Raw genomic sequence first — 15,867 nt, 5'->3', positions numbered from 1 at the left:
AACCAAAATACTTAAAGTGCATATGATCAACCATAGGTACCCCAAACCAAATCTATTTAGTTTATGGTGACTATCTGGCTCTGGGCAGTGTAGACAGAAAGCACAATACACAAAGTTTCTTCAAACTAAGATATACTTTGAACAAAGAACAATATTATGCTCCAAGTTAGTTACCACATTCACGTTATAACTATATGAGCCATTGTACTAGTGACAAACTGAAAAGTTGAAGTTTATGGCTGCAGGAAAATCATGTTATACAGCACAGCAGAGTATGAATGAGAGAGCCATAGAAGACTTATGTTTTTCACCTCATTATAAAGTTGAGTACAATCACCTGCTGCTATGAGAAAGATTACACATAAAGGTATGTGGTCTTTCCAATACCTGTACCTGCAAGTATCTGGAGTGTCCCTCCTTGGTGCATCTTTTTGAAACTAAAAAGTTGATATGTAGCATATGTTCAGTATAACCTTTTAAGAACACATAACATTTATGTTAGCCTCACTGTGATCACTCCCAAACATACCAGGACCCAAATCCCTGATCTCTATGAAAATAACTACTGTATTTTGCTGTGTATAATGTGCTCCTGTGTATAATGCACAGCCATGGTTTTGTACATATTATATGCAGGGTTATTATACTCATGTACAATGCACACCCTTATTTTTCCATCAAAAATTTGAGCAAAACAGTGCACATTACAGATAGCAAAATATGGTAAGTTTAAAAATTTAAAACCTCATATCGTTTACATTTATATTGAAGGGAAAAGCCATTTGTCTGAAAAGTTTTATTTAAAAATTTCCCACAGTTTTCATGTAGCTTTAGAATAGTCAACCTAAGAACCCGTAATTCAACTCCTTGAATAGATGTTGGTTCTATGTTAGCAAGTGTCAATGCCAGAGTCATGGACACACTAAAAACGGTTTTCTTCCCAACAGGTGTCAAGAGGGTGTGGTAAAGAAACGAAGGCATCTTATGCAGGAGGAGAAGGCAGAAGTGTAGTATGGGAAACCTGAACATGAATTTTAATTATGAGCTATGATTCTGGAAGATAACAGACAGTGGTCAAATATGAGACTGTCCTGAAATAAACAAAGATGTTTAAATATAAAACTATTTAATAAAAACACTTTCTTATTTCGGATACTGTGTACCATAAAAGCATCCTGCTATGATACTACCCCAATCTATTTTTTCAAAGAAAGCTTCTTTAGGTTTCCAGAACCATATGTAAAATATTATAAGATTTATACTGATCTGAAAAATTTCAACAATGTCTTTTTTTCTAATGCAAGTGTCTAGAGGGCCTGAGTTCAGTAAACAACAATGAACAAAAATATCCTAAGAAGTATGATATGATATGAACTGTTTTAAATTTATATCATACTAAACATTACATATTGTTTATGAAAACGTGTATTTAAAAAGGCAAAAAGATGAACTATAAAAATGCACACCAACTTAGGACTGTACTTGCTACTGCAGATGAAAAAAGAAAAAAGGCAACTGAGGAGGAGAACAAAGAAGGCTTTATATTTAGTATTAAAAAATCTGAAGTAGGTATAACAAAATAATAATTCTGAGTACAAAGGTGATATTACATTAATCTATATCCTTTTCCTGAATATTTAAAACATTTCATTAAGTAGTACAAATAGTGTGCTCACTCCGGCAGCACATATACTAAAATTGGAACGATACAGAGAAGATTAGCAAGAAGTACAAATAGGTAGTGATAAAATGGCCAAGGGGATGTAAAGTACATTATAGAAAATGGGGTAGCCAAAGAACTTATAAGCATGACCCATGGACATGAACAATGGTGTGGGGATTGCCTGAGAAAGTGGGGGGTCAGGAGGAGGGGGGCAAAGGGGGGAAATTGGGACAACTGTAATAGCATAATCAATAAATACATAGTATGTGAAAAATGGCAACTGTGGGTTTTCACAAAGGAAACATCATTCTGAAATCCTCTGCAAAAAATTTCGGTGACTCCTAAAATATAAAATTTAAGATTGCTTTCTTGGATTACAATATACATATAGAATGAAAGGAAGACTGAAATTAAGAAAGACCAGATATGACTAGAGACACTGGGTCAGAATTTTTTGAGCTCAAGATTCTAGAATGAAACATAGAAACATTTCAAATAAACCTAACCCTATGCCTACAAGAGCTCGATCAACAACAACCAAGAGCCCAGAGCAAGTAAACGGAAGGAAATAACCAAGATCAGAGCAGAGTTAAATGACATAGAGACTAAAAGCACAATTCTAAGGATCAATGAATCCAGGAGTTGGTTCTTTGAAAAGATAAACAAAATCAAGAAGCCTTCCAGCAGGATCATCAAGAAAAAAGAGAGAGGACCCAAATAAACATAATCAGAAATGAAAGAGGAGAGATTACAACTGATACCACAGAAATACAAAGGATTGTGAGAAATTACTATGAAGAACTATATGCCAAGAAATCTGAAAACCTAGATGAAAAAGACAAATTTCTAGAAAAATATAATCTACCAAAACTCGATAAAGAAGAAGCAGAAAGCCTGAACGGACCAATAACACCTGATGAAACTGAAACAGTAATCAAAAAGCTTCTGACACACAAAAGCCCTGGACCGGATGGTTTCACAGGAGAATTTTACAAAGCATTTAAAGGGAGATCTAAACCCCATTCTCCACAGATTATTTCAAAAATGTTCAAGAAGATGGAAGACTCCCAAACTCTTTTTATGAAGCCAACATCATCCTAATCCTAAAACCAGATCAAGACATAACAAAGAAAGAAAACTTCAGGCCAATATTGCTGATGAACATAGATGCTAAAATCCTCCACAAAATACTGGCAAACTGCACCCAGCAATACATTAAAAAGATCACACACCATGACCAACTGGGTTTCATCCCAGGGATGCAAGGATGGTACAATATTCACAAATCAGTAAACATAATACACCACATAAAAAAAACAAAAGACAAAAATCACATGATCATATCAATAGATGCAGAAAAAGCATTTGATAAAATACAGCACCCATTTATGATAAAAATACTCAGCAAGGTGGGAATAGAGGGAGCATTCCTCAACATAATAAAGGCCATATATGAGAGACCTACACCCAATATCATACTCAACGAACAAAAACTTAGAACTTTCCCATTAGGATCAGGAATAAGACAAGGATGCCCATATTTAGCACTCCTATTCAACATAGTACTGGAAGTCCTAGCCACAGCAATCAGACAAAAAAAGAAATAAAAGGCATCCAAATTAGAAAGGGGGAAACAAAACTGTAACTGTCTGCAGATGACATGATAGTGTACACAGAAAATCCTATAAACTCCATCAAAAACTACTTGACCTAATAAATGAATTTGGCAAAACAGCGGGATACAAAGTCAATATCCAGAAATCAAAGGCATTTTTGTATACCAACAATGAAACATCAGAAACAGAAATCAGGAAAAAAAATCCCATTTGATATAGCAACACGAAAAATAAAGTACCTAGGAATAAACCTAACCAAGGAGGTAAAAGACCTGTACTCAGAAAACTACACAACACTGAAGAAGAAATTAAGGAAGACACAAACAAATGGAAGCATGTATCATGCTCATGGGTTGGAAGAATTAACATCATCAAAATGGCCATACTACCCAAAGTGATTTATAGATTCAATGCAATCCCTATTAAAGTACCCATGACATATTTCACAGATATGGAACAAACATTTCAGAAATATATTTGGAACCATAAATGACCACAAATAGCTGCAGCAATTTTGAGAAAGAAGAACAAAGCAGGAGGGATCAAAGTACCTGATACCAAACTATTACAAGGCCACCGTAATCAAAACAGCCTGGTACTGGCATAAAAACAGGCACATAGACCAATGGAACAGAACAGAGAGCCCAGAAATAAACCCAAGTCTCTGCGGTCAATTAATATATGACAAAGGGGGCAGAAGCATAAAATGGAGTCAAAAATAGCCTCTTCAACAAATGGTGTTGGGAAAACTGGACAGTTAAATGCAAAAAAAAAAAAAGAAACTTGATCACCAACTTACACCATACACAAAAATAAATTCAAGGTGGACAAAAGACTTAAATATAAGTTGTAACACCGTAAAAGTCCTTCAGGAAAACATTGGCAGGAAAATCTCAGACATTCCATGCAGCAACATCTTCAATGATATGTCCCCTAAAGCAAAGGATATAAAAGAAAGAATAAACAAATAGGAGCTCATCAAATTAAAAAGCTTCTGTATGGCCCAAGAAAACAGCATTAAAAAGAAAAGAGAGCCAAATGTATGGGAAAACATATTTGCCAATGATGCCTAGGACAAGGGTTTGATCTCCAAAGTATATAAAGAGCTCACATGACTCCACTCCAGGAAGACAAAAAACCCAATTAAAAAATGGGCAAAAACTTTAACAGATACCTCTCCAAGGAGGACATACAGAGGGCCCAGAGACGCATGAAAAGATGCTCAGCATCACTAGTTATCAGAGAGATGCAAACTAAAACCACAATGAGATACTACCTAACACCCGCCAGAATGGCCAACATAAACAAATCAACAAACAAGTGTTGGAGAGGATGTGGAGAAAAGGGAACCCCAGTACACTGTTGGTGGGATTGCAGACTGGTGCAGCCACTGTGGAAAACAGTATGAAATTTCCTCAGAACGCTAAAAATGGAACTGCCTTCTGATCCAGCAATTCCACTGCTGGGACTATACCCTAAGAGCCCTGAAACACCAATACAAAAGAACCTATGCACCCCAATGTTCACAGCAGCACAACTTACAATAGTCAAGTGTTGGAAGCAACCTAAGTGCCCATCAGCAAATGAGTGGATCAAAAAACTATGGTACGTTTACACAATGGAATTCTACACAGCGGAGAGAAAGAAGGAGTTTATACCCTTTGTGACAGCATGGATGGACCTGGAGAGCACTATGTTAAGTGAAATAAGCCAGGCAGTGAGGGACAAATACCATATAATCTCACCTTTAAATGGAACATAATCAACAAAAGAAAAAAGCAAAGGAAATAACCAGAGTCATTGAAAATAAGAAAAATCTAATAATAGCCAGATGGCGGGGGAGGGGATAGAGGGGAGAAGGGTTTCCAGGAACTATTATAAGGACACATGGACAAATGCAAGGGGGAGGGTGGACGCAAGGGAGGGAGGTGGGTTTGGAGGGGGTCGGGGGAGGTATGGTGAGAAAATACAGACAACTGTAATTGAACAACAAAATAATTTTTTAAAAAAGATTCTAGAATGAGGGAAAGTTCCAAGGTTGATGTGGGGTCCATTATGCTGATTCTTAGTAAAACAATAACTGAAAATAATGATGATGGTAATAGCAGTAAGAACTACCATCTACGTGCATTAATAATTCTCACAACATTATGTCTGTGAAAGATGAAAGAACAGGGAGAGATTTTCAGAAAACTAAGATCAGGTAGTCAGGAGAGGTAAAACAACACAAATCTACTTGTAACTGACTCTAAAATGTGTGCCCGTAACTCTCACACTACACTGAAGTTAACATGAGTATTACAAGACACTAATGTATATATGCCTGCCTGTCATTCATGTATCCATCTATCAAATCAACCCAACGAAAAGTAATATATCACACCCAAAGAAAACACCATAGAGTGTAAAATTTGGGGGCAGACTTATTAAACTCAAAAATTAAAATTCACTGCTATCAATTGATTTAAGAATTTCCCCAAATTAAAAAAAATGTAGAACTTCCAGAGAAACCAGAACTGACAGAAAATCTAACTGTATGGAAGCCCAACAACCAACGAGTTAAAGAAGAAACATTCATTCAGACTGGTAGGAAGGGTAGAGACGGGCATCCAGGTGAAGAGGATTTGTGGCGAGGCTGCAGCTGGAGGACCGAGCAAGGAGGCAGCTGGCGGACTGGGTGGTCCCACATTCACGTGCAGATAAACTGGGAGGAACAACTGAAGAGTGAGACAGACTACACAACCCAGGGTTCCAGTTCGGGGAAATAAAGCCTCAAAGCCTCTGACTGAAAACACCTGTGGGGGATGAGGCAGTTCGAGAAACTCCCAGCCTCACAGGAGTGTTTGTTGGAGAGGCCCACAGAGTTCCAGAATGCACACAAACCCACCCACTCAGGAATCAGCACCAGAAGGGCTCAATTTGCTTGTGGGTAGTGGGGGAAGTGACTGAAAGCAGGAAAAGAGTGGAGCAAGCGGCACTGTTCCCTCTCAGACCCCTCCCCCACATACAGTGTCATGATGCAGGGACATAGGTCATCCTGCCCTGGTGAACACCTAAGGTTCCGCCCCTTACTACATAACAGGCACACTGAGACAAAAAAAAAGTGGCCCACATGAAAGAATAGATCAAAGCTCCAGAAAAAATACAACTAAGCAATGAAGAGATAGCCAACCTATCAGACACACAGTTCAAAACACTGGTAATCAGGATGCTCACAGAATTGGTTGAGTATAGTCGCAAAATAGAGGAAAAAATGAAAGCTATGAAAAGTGAAATAAAGGAAAATGTACAGGGAACCAACAGTGAAGGGGAAATTGGGATTCAAATCAACGGTTTGGAGCAGAAGGAAGAAAGAAACATTCCACCAGAATGAAGAAAAGAGAAATAAAAAAAATGAGGAGAGGCTTAGGAACCTGCAGGACAACTTGAAACGCTCTAACACCTGAATCATAGAGGTGCCAGAAGGAGAAGAAGAAGAGCAAGACATTGAAAACTTATTTGAACAAAGAATGAAGGAAAACTTCCCCAATCTGGCAAAGGAACAGACTTCCAGGAAGTCCAGGAAGTTCAGAAAGTCCCAAAGAAGTTGGACCCAAGGAAGCACACACCAAAGCACATCATAATCACATTACCTAAGACTAAAGATAAGGAGAAAATCTTAAAAGCAGCAAGAGAAAAGAAGATAATTACCTATAAAAGAGTTTCTATACTCTCAGCTGATTTCTCAAAAGAAACCTTGCAGGCAAGAAGGGGCTGGAAAGAAGTATTCCAAGTCATGAAAGGCAAGGACCTACATCCAAGATGACTCTACTCAGCAAAGCTATCATTTAGAATGGAAGAGCAGATGATAAAGTGCTTCCCAGATAAAGTCAAGTTAAAGGAGTTCATCATCACCAAGCCCTTATTATAGGAAATGTTAAAGGGACTTACCTAAGAAAAAAAGCAAAAATATGAACAATAAAATGACAACAAACTCACAACTATTAACAACTGAACCTAAAAAAAAAAGCCCCCCAAACAAAAACGAAACAAACAACCGGAACAGAAACAGAACCATAGAAATGGAGAACACATGGAGGGTTATCAGCAGGGGAGTGGGAGGAGGAGAGAGGGGGAAAAGGTACAGGGAATAAGTAGCATAAATGGTAGGTAGAACAGTCAGGGGGAGGTTAAGAATAGTATAGGAAATGGAGAAGGCAGGGAATGCAGGTGGAAGGGGTGCGCAGGATAGAGGGGAATAAAGGGAGAAAATGTGACAACTGTTAACATCATAATCAATAAAATATATTAAAAAACCCCAACAAATTGTAAATCCAAGAGACTCAGAGATCCCAAACAGAATTTTAGCCCAAACATGAAAAACAAACGTGAGAAGTTTGCACATTATTTTCAGACAGCTGAAAACAAACAAAAAAAATTAATAAAATCCTGATAGGAGAGAAAAAAGCAACATGAAAGGAAAAAAAGAGAAGGGGGGGGCAAGATGGAGGCTTGCAGGAGGATCTGACTCGCATCACCTCCTAGAACCAAATAGGAAATAAAAACAAAGAGAGGCACAGCTACCTGAAATAAACACCCAAAGGCTACCCAAAGAGGACACTCTTAACCAAGGATGGGAAGAAACCACATCCACGTGAGCAGGAAGGCGGGATGCAGAACTTGCACTGCTCCCTGGTGTAGCAGGCCAAGGTATGGTGCAGCTGTGGGAGCTTCCCCTGAGAGGAGTGGAGCCTGAACCCTAGACCAGACTCCCGAGCACAGAGTGCCAGTGCCAGGGTGAGATGACCGTGTAGTATCCAGTGGTTACTGTACGGCTGCAGGGTTTTGTCTGTAGGAGAGAGAGAGTCTGTTGGGAGACAAAGCCACTTCCCTCCCCCGCACCCCCCGCCCCTCCCACACACATCATGGGACCAAAGCACAGGTTTGTTCGCAGTCATTCACCTTGGGCTCAGGTGAAAGGAGGGTGGTGTGGACTGTAGCCACCTGAGGAGAGTCTGGAGAGGAAGGCTTTGGGGAGAGATGTTGGGGAATGGCTACTGGGTTGCCTGTGCCAAGATGTACCTCAATACTGCAGCAGCCATTTTTCTTGAGAAGAGCAAGCCCCTTCCAAGGGTAAAACAATTACCCCACCCTGTGGGAAACCAACTGCCCCATCCTCTGGGATCCTGCTCACCCCACCCTACAGAATTCTGCTGGACCACCCTGCATCTTTTTTACCCCTTACTTTGCCCCACCCTACATCTTAACCCCTGCTGAGAAGACAGCAAGAGGCAGTCTCTGAGGGTGTCAGAGACTGGCTTTAGGGTGTAGCCACAGAAACACCCTCCGGGTTTCCAGCAGACCCATTCTCTGGGATCTGGAGGCCCCACCTGCTTTCCTACTAGGAGCTCTGCCCTGCTGAGTTCAGGAAAATAATCTGTGACAAACTCAGCAGTGTGGCGTGGGGATAGGTGAACGACCCACCATCTTCCCTGAAGTCTGAATAGTACTTGCAATGTAAGATCCAGGGGTCCCATCCTTGTGATTCTGCCAGAGGCCCTCTCAGAAATAGTTGGGTCAGCAGCTAGACTAAAACTGACAGAAGGTCAGCAGGCAGAGGCAGGAGGCAGTAGGCCCTATGCTGCATTTGGAGGATTGCTGATCCACCTCTGTACCCTGAGCTGAAAAAACCCAGCCTGCAGTGTAGCAACACCCATCCAGGGCACAGCCAAGCCTGGAAGAGGCAGTCACAAACTGCTAAGGGCTAGACATGGGCATAATCTGACATTGGCTTACACCAGCTCCAGGCAACATCAGAGCAGAACCCAAAGGAAGAATGCAGCAGGCAAGCACTCAACTCTGCTGAAACAATCCGCTTACTGTACTTTGCATGTATAATGCACATTTTCTGAGGGAAAAATAAGGCTGTGCATTATACATGGGAGGTACTAATTCCATATAAATGTTTTTAATTCTTTTATTTATGCTCATGCATTAAAATGGAACTAAATGTGGGTGTACATTATACATGGGAGTGCATTATAAACGGAAACATTCTTTTACATTATTTTTATTTTTTTGATAAGCATTTTTATTTTTTCTTCATTTTCCTTTTTTCTCGATTTTTCTTTCATATCTCCTATTTTACTTTTCCCTTTTCTTACTTCATTTTCCCCTTCTTTCCTTTCTTCTTATTTTTCTTTTCCTTTCTGTTTTCTTTTTTGGTGATTTCTTTTTTGTTCCTTACTCTTACTGCTTCTCTTCCTTTTCTCCTCTCATAATCATTTTCCTTTCCTTTGGTCCTCCTGTATTCTTTTTTCCTTTTACTATTCCATTTCTCTTTCCACTCTTATTAACCTTTACTTTTTTGTTGTTGATTTTGCTGTTATTTTTCAGGGATTTTTTTTACTTGTTTTAGGTCTGGTTTTGTGTGTGTGTGTGTGTGTGTGTGTGTGTGTGTGTGTCGTGTTGTTTTGTTCTGTCAGTAACTGTACAAAAGTGTGCAAGATGTAGTGGGGGTTGAAATTTGCAGTCAGTCAGCAGGAGGAAAGATCCCACCAACGAATATGCCAACAACAATCAAGACCCAAATACAGCAGGAGGGCCCGTATAACCCCACACAAAGGGCATTTCCAGCTCAGGGGATAAAGTGGAGGGCAACACTGAGTCACACAGGACTTGTACCGCATGCGTCCACCTTACAAAAACAAGGAGTCAAAGCAGATGTATTGAATACATAGAAACAAACAAAATGAGTCAGTTAAAATGGAGAGACAAAGAAATAACCCCCTGCCTGGCTGGGGTAGATCAATGGATTTAGTGTGGGCTTGTGAACCAAAGGGTCACTGGTTCAGTTCCCAGTCAGGACACATGCCTGGGTTGTGGGCCAGGTTCCCAAGTTCCCTGTGGGGGGTGTGCGAGAGGCAACCACACATTGATATATCTTTCTCTCCCTCTCTTTCTCCTTCTCTTTCCCTCTCTCTATGAAATAAATAAAATCTTAAAAAAAAGAAAAGAAATAACCCCCAAAAGGAAGAAAAGCAGGAACCCCAGAAAAAGAGCTAAATGAAATTGAGGCAAGCAATTTATCAGACACAGAGTTCAAAGTACTGGTTATACGGATGCTCAAAGAACTTAGAACTATAAGGGACTTAGTGAGGATTACATCAGCATGAAAAAGGACACAGAAACTATGAATATGAACCAGTTGGAAATGAGGAATGCATATCTTAAATGAAGAATACTCTAGAAGGAATTAAAAGCAGGCTAGATGAAGCAGAGGATTGAATCAATGATTTGAAAAAAAAGATAGAAAAAAACACCCAATCAGAGCAACAAATAGAAAAAAGACTGAAAAAGAACAAGAATGGGTTAAGGGCACTTTGTGATAATGTGAAACATAACAATATCCGCATCACAGGAGTAGCAGAAGTAGAAGAAAGTGAACAAGGGATAGAAAACCTGTTTGAAAAAATAATGACAGAAAAATTCCCTAACCTGGTGAAGGAAAAAGTCACACAAGTTCGGGAAGCACAGAGAATCCCAATCAATATGAACCCAAAGACACCCACACTAAGACACATCATATTAAAATGGCAAAGTTTCTAAAGATAAAGAGTGAATCTTAAAGGCAGCAAGAGTGAGTCAGTTATCTATAGGGAGTTACAATAATACTGTCAGATGATTTCTCAACAGAAACATTTCTTGCAAGAATGAATTGGCATGAAGTATTCAAAGTAATGAAAAGCAAGGATCTGCAATCAAGGCTACTCTATTCGGCAAGGCTATCATTTAAAGTTGAAGGCAAAATAAAGAGGTTCTCAGGCAAAAGAGGCCAAAGGTGCTCATCAACACCAAACCAACACTGCAGGAAATGTCAAAGGGACTGATTTAAAAGAAGAAATAGAGAGAGATAGAAGAACACAGGGAAAAGGAATAAAATGACAATGAATAAGTACCTACCAATAATAATCTTAAATGTAAAAGGATTAAATACTCTAATCAAAAGACACAGGTAAGCAGAATGGATAAGAAAACATGAACCATATATGCTATCTACAAGAGACCCATCTCAGAACAAAAGATTTACATAGCCTGAAAGTGAAGGGATGGAAAAAATATTCCATGTAAATGGAAATGAAAAGAAGCTGGTGTAATAACACTTATAACTGACAAAATATACTTCAAAACAAAGGTCACAACAAGAGACAAAGTAGGTCACTACGCAATACCAAAGGGATAAATCCAACAAGAGGATATAACCTTTGTAAACATATATGCACTCAAAATAAGGAACACATAAATATATAAAAATCTTGCTGGACTTTAATGAAGAGATTAACAGCAATAGTCATTGTAGTGGATTTTAACACTCTAATCTCACCAATGGATAGATCTTCCAGATGAAAAATCAACAAGGACACAGTGACCTTAAATGACACACTAGTTCAAACAAATTTAATTGATATTTACAGAATGTTTCATCTCAAAGCAGCAGAATACACATTTTTCCTAAGTGCACGTGGATCATTCTCAAAGAGAGACCATAAAATAAGTCTTAACAAATTCAAGAAAACTGAAACCATATCAAGCATTTTCTCAGATCACAATGGCATGAAACTAGAAAGGAACCTCAATAAAAACATTCAAACACAGGAGGCTAAATTAGCATGTTATTAAAAAATGAATGGGTCATTAATGATTTCAAGGAAGAAATCAAAAGCACCAGTAAACAAAATGAACAACAACAACCCAAAATCTATGGAACACAGTGAAAGCAGTTCTGAGAAAGAAGTTCATAGCATTAAAGGCCTACCTAAAGGAGATAGAAAAATCTCAAGTAAACAATCTAACCCTACACCTAGAAGAAGTAGTAAAACAACAAAACACAAAGCCCAGAGTGAGTAAAAGGAAGGAAATAATCAGTATCAGAGTGGAAATAAATGACACAGAGAATAAAAAAACAATGTAAAAGATTGATGAATCCAGGAGCTGGTTCTTTGAAAAGATAAACAAAATAGGCATATCAATAGCTGATCAAGAAAAAAAGAAAGAAGACTCAAATGAATAAAATCAGAAATGAAAGAAGGGAAGTGACAACTGACACCAAAGAAAACAAAGGATTGTAAGAAAATACTATGAACAGCTATATGTCAAGAAAATGGACAACCTGGGCAAAATGGATAAATTTCTAGAAACACACAGCGTTCCAAAGTTGAATAAGGAAGCAGCATAAAACCTGAATAGACCACTAACAACAAATGAAATTGAAGCAGTAATCAAAAAACTCCGGCACACAAAAGTCCTGGATCAGATGATCTTACAGGTAAATATTACCAATCATTCAAAGAAGAAGTAACATCATTTCTTCTCAAACTTGCAAAAAAATCCAAGAAGCAGGAAGACTTGCAACTTCTTTTTATGAGTCCAGTGTTACCCTAATTCCAAAACCAGGTAAAGACACAACAAAGAAAGAAAAGCATAGTTGGTAAAATCCTCAGTAAAATATTAGTAAACGGCGTATAGCAATGCATTAAAAAGAACATACACCATGATTAAAGGGATTCATCCCAGGGATACAAGGATGGTACAATATTTGCAAATCAGTAAATGTGATGCACCACATAAACAAAATGAAACATAAAAATCACATGAGCTTATCAATAGATATGGAAAAAGCATTTGATAAAATACAGCACCCATTTATGATAAAAACTCTCAACAAAGTGGGAATAGATGGATCATACCTAAACATAATAAAGGCCATATATGAAAATCCTACAGCCAACATTATATTTCACAGACAAAACCTAAAAGCATCTCCCTTAAGATCAGGAACAGGGCAGGATGTCTGCTGTCACCACTCTTATTTATCATAGTACTGGAAGTCCTAGCCACAGCAATCAGGCAAGAAGAAGAAATAGAAGGCATCCAAATTAGAAAGGAGGAAGTAAAATTGTCATCACTCACAGATTACATGATATTGTATACAGAAAACCCTATAGGCTCCACCAAAAAAACCCTACTAGACCTAACAAATAAATTCAGCAAAACAGCAAGATACAAAATCAATACTCAGAAACTGATGGCATTTTTATACATCAGTAATGAACTATCAGAAAGAGAAACTAAGAAAACAATATAATTTACTCTTGAAAAAAAAAGGGTACCTATGAATAAATTTAACCAAGGCAGTAAAAGACCTGTACTCAGAATACTAAAGGGCACTGAAGAAAGAAAGTGAGGAAGATACAAATAAGTGGAAGCATATATTGTGTTCATGGACTAGAAGAATTAATATTAAAAAGTCCATACTTCCCAGAGCTATCTGCATATTCAAGGAGATGCCTATTAAAATACCAGTGGTATTTTTCACAGATCTAGAACAACTATTCCAAAAACTTATATGGAACCCAAAAAGACCCTGAATATTCTCAGCAGTCTTGAGAAAGAAGAACAAATATGGAGGGATCACAATACCTGATATCAAACTATACTATAATCAAAACATCTGGTACTGGCATAAGAACAGACACATAGATCAATGAAACAGAACAGAGAGCCCAGAAATAAACCCACACCTTTATGGTCAATTAATATTTGATATAGGATGCAAGAGCATACAATGGAGTGAAGACAGTGTCTTCAATAAACGGTGTTGGGAGAACTGGTTTAGTACTTGGAAAAAAAATGACACTGGACCACCAACTTCCACCATACACCAGAATAAACTAAAAATGGATAAAAGACTTAAATTTAAGTTGTGATGCCATAAAAATCCTGGAGGAAAACATAGACACTAAAATTCAGATACCTCACATAGCAATAATTTTGCTGATATATATCCTAGGGCAAGGAGAACAAAAGGAAAAATAAACAAATGAGACTACATCAAATTAAAAAGCTTCTGTACAGCTAAAGAAACCATCATCAAAATGAAAAGGGAATCAACTGTATGGGAGAATGTATCTGCCAATGATACAATAGACAAGGATTTAATCTCCAAAATATACCTAGTGTCCCATGCTAGAGCACCCTGGCCTGGAACCAAGGGGCCTAGCCTCTGCCCATGGGCTGCAGGCACTGAAGAGGGCTGCACAGTGGGGATGGATGTATGTATATATATGTGTATATAAGTAAATAAAGAACTCATATGACTCAAAACTAGGAAGATAGACAATTCAATTAAAAATGGGCAAAGGATCTGAATGGACACTTCTTCAAGGAGGAAATATAGATGGTTCATAGACATATGAAAAAGTGTTCAACATCACTAGCCATCAGAGAGATGCAAATTAAAACCACAATGAGATATCATCTCATACCTGGCAAAATGGCCATCAATTAATAAATCAACAAACAAGTGCTGGTAAGGATGTGGAGAAAAAGAAATCCTAGTGCACTATTGGTGAAAATGCAGACAGTGCAACCACTCTGGAAAACAGTGTGAGGTTTCCTCAAAATATTAAGAATGGAATTGCCTTTTGACCCAGCAATTCCACTTCTGGGAATATATCCTAAGAGTCCCAAAACAACAATTCAGAAGAATATATGCACCCCTATGTTCATAGCAGAGTTATTTACAATAGCTAAGATCTGGAAACCGTGTAAGTGCCCATCAGTAGATGAGTGGATCAAAAAGCTATGGTACATTTACACAATTGAATACTATGCAGCAATAAAAAAGAAGAAATTCTTACCTTTTGTGATGGCATGGATGGAAGTAGAGACTATTATGCCAAGTGAAATAAGCCAGTCAGTAAAAGACAAATACCATATGCTCTCACTTATAAGTGGAATCTGATGAACAAAATAAACTAATGAACAAAACAGAATCAGAGCCATAGAGACAGGGAACAGACTGACAGCTGTAAGAAGTGATGGGGGAGGTGGTGACTGGCTGAAAAAAGGTGAAAAGAAAAGTCAAAGAACATATATGCATGACCCATGGACATGGACAATGTTGTGGGGATTGACTGTGGGAATGGGGGGTTGGGCTGGGTGGAGGGGGGTAAAGGGGGGAAATTGGGACAACAGTAATAGTATAAACAATACACTATTTTTTAAAAAAGAGAATATAGAAGACTTTTTAACGGAAGAAAATAGAACAGCATCTTTAAAGTATTAAAAAACAAAAACAAACTAGAAACAACCTAGAATTCTGTACCTAGAGAAGAGCATTTTTCAAAATGAAGATATATGGGAAGTTGGGGGAAAATGAAAGGATTGATTGAGGGGGAAAAAAGTATACTAGTTTACTAGGGCTGCCATAACAAGCTATCATAGATTAGGTGGCTTATTGACAAATTTATTTTCTTACAGTTCTGGAAGTTAGAAATTCAACATTTAGATGTTGGTAGGGCTGGTTTCTTCTGAGGGCTCTCTTCTTGGCTTATAGGTGATTGCATTCTTGCTGTGTCCTCACGTTTTTTTTTTTTCCCCTCTGTGAGCACGCACCCCTGGTGTCTCATATATGTCCTAATCTTTTCCTATAGGGTTACCTGTCAGACTGGATTAGACCCACACTATCAGTCTCATTTATAGGCCCTATCTCCAAACACAGTCACATTCTAGAATTTAGCGGTTCAATGAACTTTGGGGTCACAATTC

The 15,867-nt window shown here is 38.3% G+C and overlaps 1 protein-coding gene and 1 pseudogene across 7 annotated transcripts in view; one reads left to right on the top strand and one right to left on the bottom strand.

The window, feature by feature from the left end:
- The window catches only part of ERC1 (ELKS/RAB6-interacting/CAST family member 1), a 564,233-nt gene that overhangs the window by 39,405 nt on the left and 508,961 nt on the right, over positions 1-15,867 (bottom strand). The window lies entirely within an intron of this gene.
- On the top strand, positions 1,669-1,726 carry LOC123813585 (annotated as a pseudogene).

This window comes from Phyllostomus hastatus, unplaced genomic scaffold (genome assembly GCF_019186645.2).
Source record: "Phyllostomus hastatus isolate PE091 unplaced genomic scaffold, TTU_PhHast_1.1 phas_contig_152, whole genome shotgun sequence".
NCBI classification, from domain to species: domain Eukaryota; kingdom Metazoa; phylum Chordata; class Mammalia; order Chiroptera; family Phyllostomidae; genus Phyllostomus; species Phyllostomus hastatus.
The sequence above is the reverse complement of the archived record's forward strand: the minus strand, read 5'-3'. Positions and strand labels throughout refer to the sequence as shown.